We start from the raw sequence: 20,770 nt of genomic DNA on the forward strand, positions 1-20,770 counted from the left end.
CTTCCATTGCAGGGGTCACAGTTTCAATCCCTGGTGAGGGAACTAAGAGCCCACAAGTCACATAGCATGGCCAAAACAAACAAACAAAAAGAGTCTTAACTGTTGTGCTGAACTGCCTCTCATTGACAAGGTCAGGTCTCAGCAAAGAGCTAAAGGAAGTAAGGGGATAGGCTCACGGACACCTAGGTGACAGACTTCCCAGGCAGAAGAGCACGTGCAAAGGGCCTGAGGCCTAAGCGTGCCACAGAGGACAGAGTGGCTGGGGCAAAGGGAGTGGGCAAAGAGTAAAGGGGAGATTCAGAGGTGAGGGGGGGCCACCTGTGGCATCTGTGGGACTGTCAGCTTTTACTTGAGATTAAGTGAGGCCATGGAGGGTCTAGGGCAGAGGAGGCGCAGGCTCTGGCTTGGATTCTAGCCTGATTCCTCTGGCTTTTGTGTCAGGAGCCAGAGCAGAAGCAGGAGACAAGAGAGAACGTGGCTGATCCGGGTAGGAAGTGATGGTGGCTGAGCCCACGGCACTGGCAGCAGCACAGGTGGTGCCCCGCCTCTTGATCCGTTGTGCAGGTGGCTTCAGCAGGAGCGGCTGAGGGCTTCAGTGTGGGAGGGTGAGGGAAGGAGAGGCATCGAGGTGACTCCAGGGCCTGAGCCTGAGTGGCTGGAAGGAGGGGGCTACACTGACTGTGATGGGGCGCTGGCCGAAGCTGCTTTATGAAGTACCTTTCATGTCCATCAGCTCTGTTAATGACCTGGCTGCTCTCTGTGGTGGTTGTTGAAACTCTCGGAGGTTACTTGGAGGTTTGCTCAGGATCGCTCAGCTGGAATGAGGTGAAGCCAGGACCAGAAATCAAGTGTGCATTGAAATTTTGATCCATTCGTCCAACCAGGAAACATTTCTGGAGCGCCTTCTGTGTGCCAGGCACTGTGCTGAGCATTGACAGTGATGGCCAGTGATGATGGTCCTGCCCTCAAGGAGCTCCCAGTCTGATGGAGGAAGCAGTGTCAACCAGTGATCATAGTTATGGCTTCCTCACATCAGCATGATAAGTGGTGAGAAACTGAGGGAGTCCTAGGAACTGGGGACTTGGCCTGGCTGGGAGGTCAGAGAGGGCTTCCTGGAGGAGGTGAAAGTCAAATGCAAAGGCCTTTGGGATGGAGGGTTCTGTGTTGAGAAATTCTCAGAAAAATGCTCCCTGATTTCCCAGGCCATAGTGGAAAAACCCCCAAGGGAACCCCTACCTCCCAGAGGACCGCTGTCCATTGGGAAGTCACAGAACCTTTCTTTTAGTTTGGTTTGTTCTAGCAGCTTTATTGAGAGAATTCAATAAAGAATTCTATAGACTATATAGAATTCTATAGAATACTATACAATTCACTCATGTAAAGTGTCCAGTTCAATGGCTTTTAGCATATTCACAGAGCTGCGCATCCATCACCACATTCCACTTTGGAGTCTTTTCATTATCCTGGAAAGAAACCATGAACCCCTTAACTGTTACCCTCTCCCAATCCCCCCCGCCCCCGACTGGCAACCACTCATCTACTTCCTGTCCACACAGAGTTGCCTGTTCTGGACATTTTATATAAGTGAAATCATGTACCATGTGGTCCTTTGTGACTGGCTTCTTCACTTAACATAATGTTCTGGGGGTTCATCCCTGTTGGAAGAACCGGAATCTTAATCATCATCAGAACCGGCGAGAACCTCAGAGGCTGTCTCGCGCGTGCTTCTCCCACCTGTTGTAAAGCGGGGAGTCTGGAAGAGCCTTGCCCCCGCCCCTCAGTAAGGAAGCTGAGGGGCGACTCCAAGGCCAGCCCTGGGACTCCCTGCCCCTCCCTCGGCCTTCCCCTCTTTTCCTTCCACTCTGGGTTCTAGCTGACTTTGGCTCAGAGTGACAGCGTGGTCGGGCACACATCCTCCCCAGCCCTGGATATTCATGTACTGGCAATTTTCACGCCTCATGGTTCATCTTGAAATCTTTTAAGAATTTGTGTCTGCTAATTCAGAATGTTTTGGAGTTCAGTATTTTCCTTTTCTGCTATTTAAACACTTCTCATCCAGATGGTTACGCCTGTTTTTCTGGGGTGGTGATTTCCCCATTTGGGGAGGCTTAACCCCATTAGGGTTAAGCGCCAGGTCTTGAAATCAGATACCCCGACTCGTCCTCAGTGGGGGTAATTCCTGAAGCTCTCTGAGCCCCAGTCCCTTCCTTTGAAAAATGCAGATTACACTGTAGGGTTGTGAGGGGGAAATGAGGTCAAAAGAGGTGCAGACATAGGGAGGTTAGAGAGCGTGAGGGCTTTCCAGGGTCCTGGTTACACCAGGAGAAAAAGACAAGCCTCCTCCACCGACCACTGTCCCTTTCTCCATATTCTTGCTGTGAACTGACCCCTGGACCCCTTCTCCTGGGTCTGAGGGGGAGGTCTGAGTTAGGATCCCAGCCCCACCCCTTGGATTCTATGTTTCCATGTCAGCTCGGTGTCTCCATGGCTCCACCTGAGGCTGAGAGGACTAGGGCGGGGGCTTCCCCTGAAACCTCCAGAGCGACCCAGAGGCTCCTGGGAGCATGGGTGTGGAATGGTGGGGGTGGGGGAGCCTTTTTCTCCTCCAGGAGAGCCTGGTTCCTGCTGCCTTAAAGATCCAAGCGGGACCACGGCACCTGTTCAGCAGAGGCGGGTGGAAAGGGACACCTGGCTTCCCTGGGCCTCTCCTGTGAGACGAGATGAGACGTGTGATGTGGGAGGCGCTGGGATGGTGAGGCAACACCTCCTGCTCCGAGTGCAGGGTCAGGGACCGAGCCAGCGTGCAAGCCTTTATCAGGCACAGACTCGACGCCAGGTATCCTACCTGCGTTACCGTCCTGGGCCTCACTGAAGCCCTCAGAGGAAGCACTTTTATTTCCCTTGGACAGGCAGGGACACTGAGGCTCGGAAAGGGGTAGCTGCCTGCCCACTGTCACCCAGCAAGCGAGGGCTCATCTGGGATTTGAACTCAGGACTGTTGTGACTCTGGCCCCTTTCCTGACCGCCCCCATCCAGGGAAAAAGAGGGACAAGCAAGAGGGGGAGGATCGGAGCCTTTGGAACCCCAACTTCCCAGCTGCTGTGGGATTTCTGTGGGTGGTGGGGAAAGCATCATAAATATGCATGACATGCAAATCTGCCTCTGATAAACAATGTGGGGGCCCATGTAGCTGGGATGGTGTTGTACAGACACTTGCATTTCTATCCTGATGGCTCCATGGTGTCCCCTTCCCCAGCATCCCCGGGGTCCACCCAGGGGTCTCAGGGTCCTGAGATTACCCCTAGCCACCTCCTCATTGACATCCCCCTTCATTCCTGCGGGGAGGCTTCCCTGGTGACTCAGATGGTAAAGAATCCTCCTGCAATGCAGGAGACCAGGGTTCGATCCCTGGGTCGGGAAGATCCCCTGAAGAAGGGATGGCTACACACTCCAGTATTCTTGCCTGGGAAATCCTATGGACAGAAGAGCCTGGTGGGTTACAGTCCATAGGGTCACGAAGAGTTGGACACGACTGAGTGACTAACACTTTCCCTTTCATTCCTGCAGGCTCCCGTGCCTCCCCCTCTGCCAGGTGCCCGGTGGCCAGAACCTGGTCACTCCAGGTGCTGGAGGGCCCTGTCCCATGCTGCTTTCCGCCAGCGCCTCTGATCGAGTGCCCAGAGGATGTGTGTGCTAGCCCTCGGTCCAGCGCCTGCTCCTGAGGTGACGCCACCTGCTGCTTTCCGACTGGTTCCCAATTTCCCTCTGCACGTAGCTCCCGGGTGGGTAAGTAACCACGGCTGCAGCCTGGGCACTCGGAGTCAGGGCTGCTCACCCACCGACCTGCACTTGGCATGGGTTGGGAAATGCCCAGTCTTCCCACCTAGCAGCGCCCACGTGCTGGTGAAGGGACCTCAGTGAGAGCTTCTGTGTGTCTGTGCTCAATTTATAGTGTGACCCCCTGCCTCATCCAGTCCTCCCAGCAACCCACAAGTTGGATGCAGTGATTGTGCCCATTTTTTACAAAGGAAACGGCCTTAGAGTGGAGAAACCACTTGCCCAAGGAGGCAGAGAAAGCCCAGTGCTATCCATCTCCAAAGCCAGCTCTTTCCAAACCCAAGGGGCTGGGGGGTTGGTGACACAGGCTCAAGAAGGGAAGGGGAATAGCCAGCTGGGCTGGAAACCATGGAACCTCTGGGGCCCCTGGCGGGATGGGGGGCTGAGATGAGGTCCTCAGAGTTCCTGAATCTTGGGGAGCCACATCATTCCTGCCCCTCCAGCCCGTTCTGCTGGCACCCTTGCAGTGCCCATGGTGCCTGACCCCAACATGGATGAGGTGCCCAGCCCTGCAGCATCTCTGACATGCATCTGAGGATGCCTCTGTGCACCCACACCTGGTCCCATCACCCTTCCTGCAACAAGGACCCTGACAGGGTCACCCCACTGGTCACCAGCCACAGCTCCAGGCACCCCTCTCCTGCATCTCACTCTCCTGCTGTGTCCCCAGGCTGTGTAGGTGTGACGAATTCACAGATGAGGAAACCGAGGCTCAAAGGTGCTCAAGGGGCTTGCCCAGGGTCATCTGCTATCACTCACCATGACATGGGGTCGTTGGTTCACGATCGATTTCCTTGTCTGGTCTCAGCAACTCAAGGGTTGGGAACAATTGCTTCCTTCCCCACCGGATAGTCAGCAGCTGGGCCTGGCACAGAGTGGGTAGACAGTAAATCTTCATGTCTTCATGGGAGGAAGGAAAGATAGAGAGGAGGGAAGACCCTCTTACCTCCCTCCACCCAGACCCCAGTGGGACCCAAGAGCCCACTGGCGTTTGGGCAGCCACTGGTCCCTGCTGACCCCAGAGAGCTGGCGGTCCGCTCAGACCTTCAGCAGGGCAGCCAGCCCCTCTGGTCCCCATTCTCTCATCTGCCAACAATTGATCAACCTCCTTAATGGAATGGTTATGAGAAGGGAAAAGACTCATAAATATGGATAATAGGCAAATATCATAGGCTAATAAAAAGCTGGGAAGTTTGCTGTGGATAACGTTTATAGAAGTGCTTCTTCAGGAACAAGAGCCACACACTTGTGTGATGCCCACTTAGTACTAATGACCATGTAAAGGACCCTATTAATTTGCTAACCCCCAACCCAGCTCCGCCGTCCTGGCCAGGCTGTTGTAGTGACCATAGACAGCTTTTGCATTTGTTTGAGAAGCTGTCGCAGGAAAAAAATGTCCTAAGGCCACCTGGTCTGAGAGCTGTGTCTGTGGGATTTAATCCTTGGCAGATACTCCTGGTGGTCCCCAGGGTCCTGCATGCCCTCCCCAGGGACTAAGTATGTGACAGGTGCAGCCTGAGTGACAGCAGGGCATTTCATGAGCAGTTATTATGTGCCGGGCATTGTGCTGGGCTTCCCGGGTGGCTCAGTGGTAAAGAATCTGCCTGCCAGTGCAAGGAGACACAGGAGATGCAGGTTTGATCCCTGGATCAGGAAGACCCCTGGAGGAGGAGATGGCAGCCCACTCCAGTACTGCCTGGAGAATTCCATGGATGGAGGAGCCTGGTGAGCTACAGTCCATGGGGATCACAAAGAGTCAAACATGACTGAGTGACTGAGCACGGACATGGTGGTGGTGTGCTAATGCTTCATTGTCTTCATCATCTCAGTTAAGCTCCTGGTGACCCTGTGGGAGTTTGATGGGGAGACTGAGCCATGGACCTGGGGGAGAGGACTCATCTGGCAACCTTCTAGTCCTTCCCTCAAATTACTGCCGCTCTGTGCTGACTTGCCCCCTCCCCCACCGGCCGGGCTCAGCCAGGGGGGCAGGATCTTGGCCGCCAAGAACACAGCGTAGCTGGCAGCCCATGGCATGTGTGGCCCAGTGACGGAGAACGGGATTCCTTGGCACGAGCTGGGAGCACAGCCGTCAGCACTGCGCTGAAAGATGGAGGCCTGGGTGGCAGCGAGGGAGGTGTTACTGCTGCTATTTTGCTAACAAGCTGGTTATTTAAAGAACAGCCAAAGCTAGAGTTGGGAAATGGATGGGGAGTCTCCGTGCCCAGGGCGGAGGCAGCCAGGGGTCCAGGAGCCTGGCTGGGTGCGGATGGGACAGCCGTGCATTCTTTTTTCATTTGCCTATTATTATTAATAATGGTAACAGGATCATAAAAATCTAGAAAGGGATTAAATTTATGAAGAAAAGAGGATATAAGAATTAAGAGTGGGGCAGGAGGGGTTTCTTAGGGGCAAGCAGTGTTCTAGTCACTGACCCAGGTGGTTTTGTGATCATTTATTACAGTAAACATTTCTGTTTTGTGTGCTTTTCTCTGTGAATTAGATTTCACAATATAACGGGTAAAAAGCAATTACAACCATAATGGTTAATACTTCCTGAGCACTTACTAAAGCCTGGCTCTTTGCAAAGCATTTACCTTATTTCATGAAATTCTCACAGATTCTATAATTCTACCCATTTTGCAGAGGAGAGAAGTGAGGCTTTGAGAAGTATAGTGTTATTTATTATATAATCAAAGGGCACTCAGTTGGGAGAAATGGGATGAGACACAGGACAGACGGACTCAGCCCCGTATCACTGTCCCGTGTTTGAAATCGAGGGCTAGGAAGTTGCCCCTAAAGGGCAGGGCTTCCTACATTTGTCCCTCAGACATGCATCGACACCATTATGTTCTTAAGCCTTAGGACACCAGATGGGTGTCTGTGTTGTAGGCAACACGGGAGGTATCTGAGTCTGACAAGGGGTCAAAGCAGAACACTTAACCAGTGAATAAGTGTTGACAGAGATTTCCCTGGTGGTCCAGTGGTTAAGAATCCACCTGGCAATGGAGGGGACGCAGTTCGATCCCTGGCCAGAGAACTAAGGTCCTACATGCCCACAGGGTGACTAAGCCCCACGCCTCAATCGCTGAGCCCAGCAGCTGTGGAGCCTGCGCACTATGACAAAAGATCCCACGTGCCACAACTAAGACCCAGGGCAGCCCAAAACAAAACAAATTTAAAAAAATGATTAGCATTGACAGGTAAGAGTGGGTCTCCCTAGGAACAGACTGAGGGAGGAAGTTAGGGCTCACCTGGGAATCATTGAAGGTAAAAGCAGGTCATCCAGGTGAGACAGGATCAGATTCCACCTCTGAGCTAACTGCACGTAGTGCAGAAGCGACATTTCCTGAGGACCCACTGTGCGCTAGGCACATCCGTTGTCTCCTTTCATCTTTGGAACAACCCCGAGAGATTAGTGGAATTCACCCCATTTTACAGGTGAGGGGACTGAGGCTTCCAGAGAGGCGATGACTGGCCCAAGTCCACACTGCCAGTGAGGGGTGGAGCTGCTCCATCAGCTTGGCCATCTCCAGGGCCCAGTGTCCTGTGGGTACAGTAAGCGCCACTTGGGGCAGGGGGTCCCAGCAGCGCAGGCACCTGACACAGAAGCTCCAAGCAACCCATGGACAGAGTCAAGTTCTAAGGCAGATCTGTGGGTCCCCAAACAGGCGCTGGGGATGTGGTCCAGAGGGTGGCATGGCAGAAGGTGTCTCCAAGCCCAGAAGCAGAGACGCCTGCTCTACAGACAGGGCGCCAGCCCCAGCGAGATTTCTTTTCTTTTTTTTTTTTTAATTTTATTTTATTTTTAAACTTTACATAATTGTATTAGTTAGAGATTTCTTTATTCCCGGGACATTTATGGAGTGCTGTGCTGTGTTGTGCTAAGTTGTTTCAGTTGCGTCCAACTCTTCACCACCCTATGGACCTTAGCCCACCAGGATCCTCTGTCCATGGGATTCTCCAGGCAAGAATACTGGAGTGAACTGCCGTGCTCTCTTCCAAGCGATCTTCCTGACCCAGGGATCGATCCCGCATCTCTTATGTCTTCTGACTTGGCAGGCGGGTTCTTTACCACTAGCTCCACCTGGGAAGCCCTTCTTGAGGACTAGTCCCTGCTAGTCTGTGCCCCGCGCAGAGCGCTCAGCCTTGGGGAGGGACAGATATTATACAGACACCCAAACAAATTAACTGAATAAGCAGAGACTCCATCATTGCGCTGAAGGAAATGAATGGTGACATTATAAAGATGAATGGGGTAGGATGCCTGCATAATGGCACCAGACGGGGGTTGTGGGGCCTCAGCGAACTATGGAGAACTAGAAGTCTGGAACAATCCCACTGTTGGATCCCTGGTGGCCGCTGCTTTTCCCACTGTGACCTCCAGAGGTGATAGCTACCTCCTGTGTGCTCATCTGCTCATCACATCCTACTGGGACCCTCGGTGCTGGCTGGTCCCCGCATTCGCCATTCCCCTCAGTTACTGAGAGACAGACCCAGGTGGGAGATGAGGCGCAGGGAGGCACGCAGCTCAACAGGGTGCGCATGACTGGCTGGACTGCAAGCCAGCAGCACCCTGGACCCCCGCTCCCCAACTACATCGTCACCGACTCACTCGGGTCTGCCAATAAGCACTCTCGCTGGAGACACTTTTTTTTAAAGTTTGTTTTTCACATTTACATCTCTTTTTAATGTAATTTTATTTACTTATTTAGTTTTGGCTGCTCTGGGTCTTCATTGCTGTGCGGGCTGTCTAGTTGCAGTGAGTGGAGGCTACTCTCTAGCTGCGGTGCACAGGCTTCTTTTGTTGCGGAGCACCGGCTCTGCGGAGGGCTTCGGTACTTGTGGCACACGGGCTTAGTTGCTCCAAGGCATGTGGAATCTTCCCGGACCAGGGATCAAACCCAAGTCCCCTGCATTTGGCTAATGGATTCTTATCCACTGTGCCAGCAGGGAAGTCTCTCGCCAGAGACACTCTTAATGGAGATGCCCTGGATTTGCTTTTTTGATAACCATTTATCCTGCCTGGGAAGACAGATGCTACCTTCCAGACACTCAGGGAATCTGAAATCTCAAGCAGAGAAACTAACACTGGTGAAGTCAAACTCTCGAAATCACGGAATCTTAGTCATAAATAATCCAGCAAGAGCAAGCATATGCGTTTTGCAAGTAAGCTCACTGCACCTTTCCTGAAGACAGTGATAAATTAGAAACCACCCAATCATCTATCAGCAAGAGATAGTTAAATAAATTACGGTCCAGCCAGACAATAGTGTTCTCAGTGGCAGTGAAGACAATGCCATAGATCTATACTTGTTGACATGGAAACATGTCCACGGTGCATTGTTGAAGGAAAAATAGGAGATTATAAAATGGTGTATATTGTATGATCTCATTTTTGTTAAGAAATATCAATATATGCATGCTCCTGCCCAGAAGGACAACCATTTCACTGTTGATAGTGGTTTCCTCTGAATGGTGAAATAGAGGCAAATTCTATTTTTATTTTTGCTTGTATCACTCAGAGTACTCTGTAGGTACAAGTGATAGAAAACCCAACCCAAACTGGGTTTAAACAAAAATGGAATTTATTGATTTGTGAATGTGAAGTCTAGAGGCAAGTCCAACTTCAGGCTCGGCTGGTCTCAGGGGTTCAAACCTTGTCACTAGGACCCAATTTTTTTTTTTTTTACTGCTGGTTTATTTATTTATTTTAAACTTTTTTATTTTTTTGGCCATGCCATGCGACTTGAGGGATCTTAGTTCCCTGACCAGAAAGCGAACCTGTGCCCCTTGCAGTGGAAGCACAGAGACTTAACCACTGGACCTGATTTTTAGTCACCGTGTCTCAAGTCTGCTCCCTCTGAGTTGTTCCTATGTTCTTATAGGTCTTTCTTGTACAGGTAATAAGATGCCTGTCCAGAGGAGCATGCAAGACTTCTTCCGAGATAGCTCAGACACAAGTCCCAGAACAGAGTCTTAGTGATGATCAGTCTCATTTGTGGGTGTTCCCATTCCTCAGTCAAGTCCTCTGACTGGCATCCTGGGCCTATGCACCACCACCCCCTAGCTGGAGAGGAAATTTATACTAGAACTTTATCAGTGGAGAATGGGGAAGCATAGCTTCCCCAAAGTCTGATCCTGAAGTAGACCCATGCATGTATGCTAAGTTGCTTCAGTCGTGTCTGACTCTTTGCGACCCTATGGACTGTAGCCCACCAGGCTCCTCTGTCCATGGGATTCTCTAGGCAAGAATACTGGAGTGGATTGATATGCCCTCCTCCCGGGACCATCCCTACCCAGGGATCGAACCCACATCTCCTGCCTCTCTTGCATTATCAGGCAGGTTCTTTACCACTAGCGCCACCTGGGAAGTAGACCCAGCAATAGCTAAACACAGCAAACTCCCCCTCCTGTACTTACCTAAATTCCCAAGATGTGTGACTTTCATAATCAGGGGAAAAAAAAAAAAAGTGTAGCTATTAAAAGGAGTCCTAATCTCTCTGAGGGGACTCTTTTGGAATCAGAACATCAGAATCTCTAAAGCAGCAGTTCAGTTCAGGAGACCTCGACTGGCTTTGTGTCAGAGTCACTCTGGGCCAGGAGGAGAGCTGTCCTGAGGAGTGAGAGGAGCCCACAGATGATTCGCCTGTAATGTGGGTGTGTGAACTGGGGCTGAGAGAACATGATGCCTAGCATGGGAGCAAGGAAGACTTCCTGGAGGAGGTGACACCTAAGCTAAATAGCCAGGAGTACAGGAAGAACATTGTAGGTAGACAAAACAATGTGTCCAAGGCCATGAGTTACAAGGCATGAGGCCCCTGGAGGCCTGTGTTGTAGGAGAACAACAACTGAATGAACAGCAGCAGGCCTGGATCACACGGGCCTTGAATGCCAGGATAAGAGCTTGAACTTGATCCTGAAGGTGATGGGGAGCCTTGGAGGGATGTCATGCGAAGAGGGAAATGTGAGCAAGTTCAGTCTGGCTGTTGCTGAGAGCACAGCCTCGAAGGGGTCAGGTCGAGGCTCCATGTGGGGAAGGAGAGAAGAGACCCAGTGGCCCCTTAAGGGGGGCTTAGATATCTATTGGTCTGAATTCCTCCCCACCCTGGGTCACCCTCTATTCCTGTCCCAATGTATCCAGTCACTGCTTGCATGCCCCCAGAGATGGGGAGCTCATTCTCTGTTTCCTCTGAAGTGTGAAAATGTTAGTCACTCAGTCATGTCTGACTCTTTGCAACCCTATCGACTGTAGCCCACCAGGGTCCCCGGTCCATGGAATTCTCCAAACAAGAATACTGGAGGGGTAGTCATGCCCTTCTCCAGGGGGTCTTCTCAACCCAGGGATCGTATCCGGGTCTCCTGCATTAGCAGGAGGATTCTTTACCATCTAAGCCACCAGGGAAGCCCCTGTTCCCTCTACCTCCAGTTAAACATCTCCCACATTGGATCAAGTCCACAGTTCTGCCATTGCCTGAGGCATACCCAGAACACTGCTCATCCACCTGTGCAGAGGTCTGTCTCCTGAATGACCTGCTGGGAGGGCTGCCAGGGACCTATATTTTCAGACTCTAGTTAGTTCAGTCACTCAGTCATATCTGACTCTTTGCGACCCCATGGACTACAGCATGCCAGGCTTCCCTGTCCATCACCAACTCCCGGAGCTTGCTCAAACTCATGTTCATCGAGTTGGTGTTGTCATCCAACATCTCATCCTCTGTCATCCCCTTCTCCTCCTGCCTTCAATCTTTTCCAGCATCACGGTCTTTTCCAAGGAGTCAGTCCTTCACATCAGGTGACCAAAGTATTGGAGCTTCATCTTCAGCATCACTGGAATATTCCTTCCAGTGAATATTCAGGACTGATTTCCTTTAGGATTGACTGGTTTGATCTCCTTGCAGTCCAAGGGACTCTCAAGAGTCTTCTTCAACATCACAGTTTAATTCTTCAGTACTCAGCTTTCTTTATGGTCCACCTCTCACATCCATACATGACTATTGGAAAAACCATAGCATTTTCAGGCCAGAGGGTTCTAAAGCCAAGGAGCCCTGAGCGTCTGCACACTCTGCTGGCAGCTTGAATGGAGGGGGCAGGCAAACAGTGTCACATCAGTCCGATCACAGAGGAGTGTTTAGGACAAACATCTGCCTCAGCAGTTCTCCAAACCCCTCTTTGCATTTTACATACAAGAAACCGAGGCTGAGAGAGGCCCAGCTACCCATACAACAATACAGAGCAAGTTAGAGGCAAGTCTGAGATGTGGACCCAGTCTCTTTCACCCCTGCCACCTCCATGGCCTTCCTTCCATCCTTCAGTGAGCCCCAGTTACTTCATCTACTTGAACGGCTTTTTTTTGGAAGTTCCAACCATGCCAGATCGTCTCGATATCCTTCTAAATTCAGAGCCAGCCAGCAAAGTCTTCATTAATCACACTTTTTTGTGTGCCTGTTTATTGTGGCAGCAGCATTTATTGTTTCTGATACATCAGAGCTGTGACATGCATGAACCATACTTTATGGGTCATCTCTAATACTTCATTGTGCCCCATGGTCCCCATTTAATCACTTCTTCTCACACTCAGACATTTGCTAGCACCTGCCTTGTGCCAGGCGCTATACTAGACACCAGGCTACACCAGTACGTTAGGGCAGCCCCTGCCCAGGGGGAATTCACAGTTCAGCTGGGGACAGCGATGCCTCCTTCACAGATGGCAGGCGACACATGGCAGATCAGAGGGAGGTGCCAATCACTCAGGGGTGTCTGGGGCGAGAGCACTGATTCTGTTCCTCTGAGCAGAGTCTTGAAGGATGCATAGGGGTTCTTCAGGAGAAACAACTGAGCAGGTTGAACCGATGGCACCCCACTCCAGTACTCTTGCCTGGAAAATCCCATGGATGGAGGAGCCTGGAAGGCTGCAGTCCATGGGGTCGCTGAGGGTCAGACACGACTGAGCAACTTCACTCTCACTTTTCACTTTCATGCATTGGAGAAGGAAATGGCAACCCACTCCAGTGTTCTTGCATGGAGAATCCCAGGGACGGGGCATCCTGGTGGGCTGCTGTCTATGGGGTCGCACAGAGTCGGACACGACTGAAGTGACTCAGCAGCAGGTTGAACCAAGTAAAGGAAAAGGCGAGGTCTTTGCAGACCTGCTCCTGCTAAGCTCTAAGGCCACTGGGCATGAGGGTTGGAGATGTTGTCCCAGGAAGGAAGGCTTCAGCTGTTGGGCCAGGGGGGTTGCATTTGATCCTTGGAGTAGAAGGGAGCCAAGGGCAGGGCAGTTTGAATGTTAGAAAAACTTGCACATTGAGCTGGTGACAGTGAGGCAGGGCAGGACCATGGCAATGGCTCAGAGGGGCGGTTAGCAGGGAGACTGAACAGGACTTGGGGACTTAGCAGGTGCTGCAGAATGGGAGGGGGGATTCATTTCAGTCCTGGGAGGAGGGGGCTGTGGGGTTTGGGGGCACTGTGGACCAGTGTGGAGGAGAAGCCTGGCAAAGACTGGCTCAGTGTCAGTGAGATGGTCCCCAGGTGGGACCAGTAGGAACCTCTTCCACTTTTGTGAGACTTAGAGGAGCAACCCGGTGAGACCTCCAGGGTCCCCCTGTCCCCGCTGAATGTTGGAGACAAGTTTCTTCTTCCCATGAAGCATAGCATCATTTTGCTTCTCTGTAAAATGGGCTGATGGTAGTCCCTCCCCAGGAATTGGGGGGAGGGTCAGAGGAGGATTTGGGAGTGGGTGGGCTTTGCACAGTACCCGGCACACATTAAGTGCTGGTGACTGGGGGCTGCTCTGGTTATCATGGTCAGGGGTGCAGAGATGGCCAAGGGAACTTGGGTGTGTCACCTGCAGAAAGGAATCCAGAGACCCTGAGGGGGCCTTGCTCCCTGCCTTTTTCTCTCTGTGAGGGAAGGCAGGGGCAGGGTCTGGCACTCAGACCCAGGGAAAAAGCTCCAGGGAAGGAGATTTCAGCTAAGGTTAGGAAATATTTTGGATACAAAGAATTCTCTGTAGATGGGCTAACTCAGACGATAGTGAGCTCTCTGTCAATGGGAGTATTCAAGCATCAGCTGCATCACAACTTGACCAAGAAGTCTGTAGAGTATTTGTAATTCTGCTGAGAATCTGGAAGGTCCTTTCTAGCTCAGAGAGTCTTTGAGTTCATGTTTTTTTCTTCTCTGAGCCTCAGTTTGCTGATCTGTAATATGGAGGGAAATAGCAGCCCTGTCTTAGAGTTGATTGCAAAGTTTAAGTGAAATCATCCAAATAAAGTGTTTAACCCAGATTTGGCGTAGAGCAAGTGCTCTGTGAGTGGTTTTCCCCGTTGACGTTACGCTAAATTCCTGGGTGTGTCACTTCCATCCGAGGACCTCCACTTGCAGCGTGTGGGTCAGGTGGTCCTGCCCGACCCCCTTTCAGGATCCGCTTTCTGACCTTCTCATTGCCACTGTCTGTGTCTCCAGCTCCTCCCCTCCCCCCATCCCCTCAGGGTCGGTAGGAATTCCAGACCCTTGTTGGGCCCCTTTTAGCTCCTGCTTGAGTGAGAATTGGCAGGTTGGGGTGGCGGGCGCCATCCGCCTCCCATATGCTTCCTGCTATTTAGAGGAAAACTCTGCTTGCGTTCCTCCAACCACACGGGCTGACATTTCCAGACAGACGCTGGAATCAGCTCTTCGGGGGATTGGCAGATAAATTTGGCCCTGGCTGTTGGGAAAATCTTTAGCCTTTCCGAGGAAGCAAAGCCCCGGCTCACTGACTTCCGTCTACCCCACGACTCCTCCGGCCTGCTCCTCGGGGACCAGAGCCCCGTGCTACAGCCTTGCAGATTAGGGTAAGTCTTACCAGCTGGGCCGTGCCCCCAGGAGAGCCCCTGGTCAGGAAGGGTGGCTTCCAGCTTTGTGCTCAGAGGCAGCGAGAGTTTTCAAGAGGAAGCCTCCTCCCTGTATTTCAAGACCCCTGGGCGTCGCCCAACTTAACCTCACAGAGAAGCAGGTTTCAGATTAGAGAGACCTGAACTCAAGACTACTTGTGTGTCTGTAACCTTGGGCAGATGTGGCTCCACTTCTCTGAATCTCTTTTTATTCATCTGTAAAATGGGAATAATAGCATCTATCTGAGTAGAAGCCCTTAGGATGGTGTCAGGCTCATGCTAAAGTGCTCTACAAATACTATCAGCTGTCATCATCGTCATCATATCATTATTATTTGATCTAGAACAATGCCTGACGCATAGTAGGGGCTTAGTAAACACTGGTGTTTTTCTCTTCTCCTTTCTTACAGCTGTAGCTACCTAGCTACATTGGAGCATCTCAAAATGAGCTCAGACAGAGGTGACCAGAGACAGACTTGCAAGAAAAGGAACATAGAGAAGCTGCCACATCCAGGGTAGAGTGTTGGTGGCCAGACACTCCAGCACGTGCACATGCATGCACAGACACACACACACACACACACACACACTCTGTCCCAAAGTTTCATTCACACCCTGGAGTCTGGAATGCCCATCTGTTTGAATTTTGTTGGGGCTGAGTTATAAGCAACATCCTGAGGGCACGAGACACATAACAGCTTGATTTTGATGGACGGAGGAAGAGGAAGGCCTGGCTGGAGGCGGAGTTGAGGGGAGGCTCTGGGTCTCGGCAGCAGTAGGAAGGTTCAGGAAGCCTGAGTAGTGCTGCTCAGCTGGAGTAGAACGGGGGAGGCGGGAAGGTGTGGGAAGCTAGCCTGAGCTTCATTCAGCAGGTCCCGATTGAGCTCTAGTACTGGGCTTGTGCCAGGCATGGGGAGACAGGTGGAAAAGATGGGCCTGCTTCCTGCCCTCAAGAAGCTCTAGTTCTGGTGGGGCCAGGGGGGAGGGTATAGATGGCAGACAGCAAATTAACAAGATTGTGTGTGCTGAAACTGACCAAGTGGCTGAGAGAGGAGGGTGCGCGGGCTGGTGGTGGTGGGTACCTACTCGAGGCAGGTGGGCAGAGAGGGCCTCACTGTGACCTGAAGTTGGAGCTGACCTGCAAATACAGGGTATGGGGGCAGGGGCAGAGGGAACAGTAAGAGCAAATGTTGGGGAGGAGCCAGATCCTAGGGGCCTTGAATGCTGGGTGCAGTCAGAACTGCTCTTGAGGATGGTCATTCTGGTGCTAGGCATAGGATTCTGGTGGGGAAGAGCTGGGAACCAGGAAATGTGCCTGCAAAGACTGATTGACAGCCTGCTGTGTGCACTGCTGGAGGCAGTCAGAAGGGTCAAGTTTTGAAGGGAGAATCCAAACCTATATTTAGCTGGCAGGTGAAGTCAGTTAAGAGAGGAGACATCAGGGAACTTAAAGCCAGACACCAGAGCAGTCAAAGGAGAGCCAGGTGCTGGGTGTGGGGTATCAGGCTGGAACTGATAGCACGCAGGTGAGGGAGTGGGCATAGGCTGAAGCACTGACTCACACTAGACCTAGAGGCCAATCCACACCTGTTTACCTGCTATGTGACTTTGGGAAAATCTCTTGACTTCTCTGGGCCTCACTTGTTATAATACTGAATCAATTGGAATTGAATGTGGCTGCGTTTAACAGAAGAAATAAAGAAAGTAACAGTGATACAAACATCCAGGAGATTATTCTTATATAACAAGGATCCTAGAAGCAGGCCAGGGCCAGTATAGCACTTCAAACAAGCGATCGAGGGCCCAAGCCTCTGCCATCCTTGGCGTGTGTCTTTTGTTCTCATGGCTGCAAACTGGCTGCTCCACCTCCAGATGTTGTATCTGAATTCCAGGCAAAACAAAGGAAATAAAGATTGTATGCTTTCTGAGTCTACCCTTCTTATCAGGAAAACAATAGGTTTCCTAGAAGACCTACTCAGTGGACTTTTGCCTACATCTCATTTATCAGTGTGGTCACCTGGCCATCCTTGCCTCAGGGGCAGCTGGTGGAGTGAATAAACACTGACGGGGCACTTCCGCCAATTAGGCAAGAGGAGAAACGGCTAGCAAAATAGCTAGCAGCATCCACTGCAAAGCGGCCCCTCACGGGAGTTGTTGGGAAGATATTAGTGTGTATAAAGTATTTAGCACCTGGGACTTCCCTGGCAGTCCATTGGTTAGGAGCTTGCCTTCCATTGGAGGGCGTGCAGGTCCAATCCCTGGTTGTATAGGTAAGATCCCACATGCCTCTTAGCCAAAACACCAAAATGTAAAACAGAAGCAGTACTGTAACAAATTCAACAGCGACTTTCAAAGTGGTCCACGTCAAAAAAGTTTTTAAATAAGTTCAATATTTAGCACCAAATAGAGAACCCTGTCAGTATATGGTGGCTGTCTTTATTATACTGCACTACTCAATTCATTGATTCAGCAAGCGTATATTGTATTCTGGGCACGTATACAGTCTTGGAGACGTGATAGGGGCAGTCCCTACCCTTTTAGTACCTAAAATGAATAGGGAAAATGAGCAAGGAAGCAGGCAGATTTACTCCAATCGGTGTCACAGAAGAACTGGAATGTCCATTTACTTATGACTTTTTTTCCCATTTAGAAACTACTCATTTATTATTTTTGGCTACACTGGGTCTTCACTGCTGCGCACGGGCTTTCTCTAGTTGCAGCAAGCCGGGGCTAGTCTCTACTTGCGGTGCACGGGCTTCTCGCTGCAGTGGCTTCTCTTATTGCGGAACACAAGTTGTAGGGAGCAAGGGTTTCAGGAGTTGCAGCACGCAGGCTCAGAAGTTGCAGTTCCCAGGCTCTAGAGCACAGATTCAGTAGCTGTGGTGCACAGGCTTGGTTGCTCCTTGGCCTGTGGCAACTTCCAAGACCAGGGATTGAACTCGTGTCCCCTGCATTAGCAGGAAGATTCTTAACCACTGGACCACCAGGGAACTCCTATCTACTTTTTCTTACTGCTGTGGTCCCACCACCAACAGCAGTGCTTGGCGTACATTAAGAACTCAATAAAGCATTCTGAATGAAAGCATTTCAGAAGTATTCGTTAAGGGCCTACTGTGTGCATGGCTCCTTGGGCCATATAGAGAAAATGGGTGACACATCACCCGTTTCCACAGAAAATCGCTACAGGCCAGGCCTTGGGGTGGATGCTGGGTACCTAGGAGTGAACAAGCGCGCTGGACGCTTGCCCCATTGACCCTGCAGTCTGGGGCAGGAGCAGAAGTCTGGAGGAGCCTGGGGTCCTGAGATCACATCTGTTCATGCGTCCTGGAGTAAGTGCTGCCCCTTGCTGGGCCTCAGGGTTCTCATCTGTATGACAGGTGTGAGAGGCTGCATGTGGAAGCTCAGGGATGCTGGGTGATAAGCACTACATAGGCAAGTGGGCTAGTGGCAGCTTGCCACAGTAGGAGAGAGATGGGAGGGGACTGCATCTGAGACCCCTGAACTCTCCTGGGAGGGCAAGGGGTATGGGCTCCGCCTCCATCCTCACTTGCTCCACTATCTGGGGCCAATAGCTTGATAACTGCCAAGTAGCTGGGCATGGAGCTTCCGGCACTGTACATGAGCAAGTAGCGAGTAGGCTGTGCTGGGGCCCCAGGTGAGAAGTAAGCATGATTGTAGTTATCAGAGAGCGCCTGGAGATAGGGAAGCAGCCTGGAATTTGAGGGTGAAAATCTGATTCTGTCATTTTGTTGGTTGTATGACCTTTGGCCTATTTCTTGACCTCTTTGAGCCTTGATTTCCTTATTGACAAAATTGGTCTAATAATCCTTGCCTCCTCTGCCCCTGAAGACCTTGACCCAGCACCTGGCATGTAGTAGGCACTCAGTATCAGTAGTGATCCTCATTCAGTTCAGTTCAGTTCAGTTCAGTCGCTCAGTCGTGTCCAACTCTTTGCGACCCCATGAACCACAGTATGCCAGGCCTCCCTGTCCATTACCAACTCCCGGAGCCCACCCAAACCCATGTCCATTGAGTCGGTGATGCCATCCAACCATCTCATCATCTGTTGTCCCCTTCTCCTCCTGCCCTCAATCTTTCCCAGCATCAGGGTCTTTTCCAGTGAGTCAGCTCTTCTCATCAGATGACCAAAGTATTGGAGTTTCAGTTTCATCATCAGTCCTTCCAGTGAATATTCAGGACTGATCTCCTTTAGGATGGACTGGTTGGATCTCCTTGCAGTCCAAGGGACTCTCAAGAGTCTTCTCCAACACCACAGTTCAAAAGCACCAATTCTTCAGCGTTCAGCTTTCTTTATAGTCCAACTCTCACATCCATACATGACCACTGGAAAAACCATGACCACTGGAAAAAAAACTAGGTGGACCTTTGTTGACAAAGTAATGTCTCTGCTTTTCAATATGCTGTCTAGGTTGGTCATAACTTTCCTTCCAAGGAGTAAGCGTCTTTTAATTTCATGGCTGCAGTCACCATCTGCGGTGATTTTGGAGCCCAGAAAAATAAAGTCTGACACTGTTTCCACTGTTTCCCCATATATTTGCCATGAAGTGATGGGACTGGATGCCATGATCTTAGTTTTCTGAATGTTGAGCTTTAAGCCAACTTTTTCACTATTACCATCACTGTATTTTCCTTCTTGGGAAGAGGAATGGAAATTTACTAAGCCCCTATTGTAGCCAGGCTCAGTGTTGGACACACCATCTCACTTTATCACAGCTCTGAGGAGATAGACTTCTTCCTGTTTATCAGAGGAGGACACTGGTATTCTTTTGTGGCCTCATCCTCCCCTCCTGCTGTCTTAGAAGGATATTGCTGGCTTTTCTGCAGTCCCTGGTTAACGGAGGCCCTGCAGGTCCTTGAAGAAGGGCCTGAGGCAGCTCATGATGCTTTCTCTGAGACCATGTAGGTGGCCTATGAAGTCAGACATGGAGGTGGGCAGGGCAGGAATCTAGTCCTCATCAAATGGGCAAGGAGCCAATAAAGATGGACTCAGGGATGAGTGATGTGGGAGGAGGGGGGAGGGGACAGGCATCTATTCCACTCAGAAGTGCTTTTCCTCTTTGTTCAGTATCTTGAGAACAGGGCAGCGAGCCCAGTCCTTGAGATGAGGTGGCAGTGGGCCTGGCCCTTGCTGCCACTCTTGGCTTGTGACACTCTGCCCAGTGGCCATCACTAACTTGTGTCTGAAATGAGGCCAAGAGTGAGAAAAGAGAAGGCTTGGGAGGCTCTCCTGGCCTAGGGAGATGGATTTTCCCAGTCAAATACCCCTAGAAAGCCTTCTTGAGGTACCTCAGTCATTGGGTGAAAACAGGGAAACAGGCCAATGGCAATTAATAACTACATATAGGGACAGGGAAAAAAAAAGTAGCCTGTTCTGGGCCTTAAAAATAGAGAAAGAGGTAACTAGCTGAGGAAAAAAAAAAAAAAAAAGAGGCTTTCAATGCCACCATAGCATGGGCAGAGGGGGTTTTGCCACTGACCTTGGTACTGGGTATATAGGGTGTGCACGACGTGGTTGCCTGTCCTCGAGGTGGATAGTGGAGTGCTGTCCATGGTACTGAAGAGAGGGTTTGGCTCGGTCCCAGCAGCTAGGGACGCTGTCCGTGGTTCCGTCTTCAGGGACTCTCATGAATCATTTCCAGGACTGCTTTACTGGGAACCCAGTTGGGAGATCAGAGTCTTTGGCCTTGGCATTAAAAAACCCTAACAGTATCTGAGGTGAGATTTGGGTCCATGTTATTGTTTACACTTTTTGAAGAACTAAGAAATGTATTATGCTGTTTATTTCCAAACATCAAGCTACAGGAGAGGTACTAACATGTATCCCCTCCCCATTCTAGATGTGAGCTAACTGAAGCCTAGAGAATTTAAGTGGACTGAGGACTCTGTCTCTCTCTAGCCTCTGTTTCCTCAGTCATAATAGGAAGGTTGCTGGTAGCACTACACAGCCTAATGGGTGGGGCCAGGCTTTGTAAACTGATATGTGGAGGGGTGACCTTGGTCTTACACACAGAGGAAGGCGTGAAAGGATTGTTAAGTATAAGCTC

The 20,770-nt window shown here is 50.9% G+C and overlaps 1 protein-coding gene across 4 annotated transcripts in view; it reads left to right on the forward strand.

Moving 5' to 3' along the window:
• Positions 1 to 3,567: 3,567 nt before the first annotated feature.
• DLGAP4 (DLG associated protein 4) overlaps positions 3,568 to 20,770 on the forward strand; it is a 143,186-nt gene continuing 125,983 nt past the window's right edge. For all 4 annotated transcript variants that reach the window (XM_019972357.2, XM_019972356.2, XM_070801612.1 and 1 more), the window contains exon 1: positions 3,568 to 3,786. The gene's annotated coding sequence lies outside the window, so the exon portion shown is untranslated. The remainder of the gene's footprint in view (positions 3,787 to 20,770) is intronic.

The sequence above is a fragment of the Bos indicus genome, chromosome 13 (genome assembly GCF_029378745.1).
Source record: "Bos indicus isolate NIAB-ARS_2022 breed Sahiwal x Tharparkar chromosome 13, NIAB-ARS_B.indTharparkar_mat_pri_1.0, whole genome shotgun sequence".
Classification (NCBI taxonomy): domain Eukaryota; kingdom Metazoa; phylum Chordata; class Mammalia; order Artiodactyla; family Bovidae; genus Bos; species Bos indicus.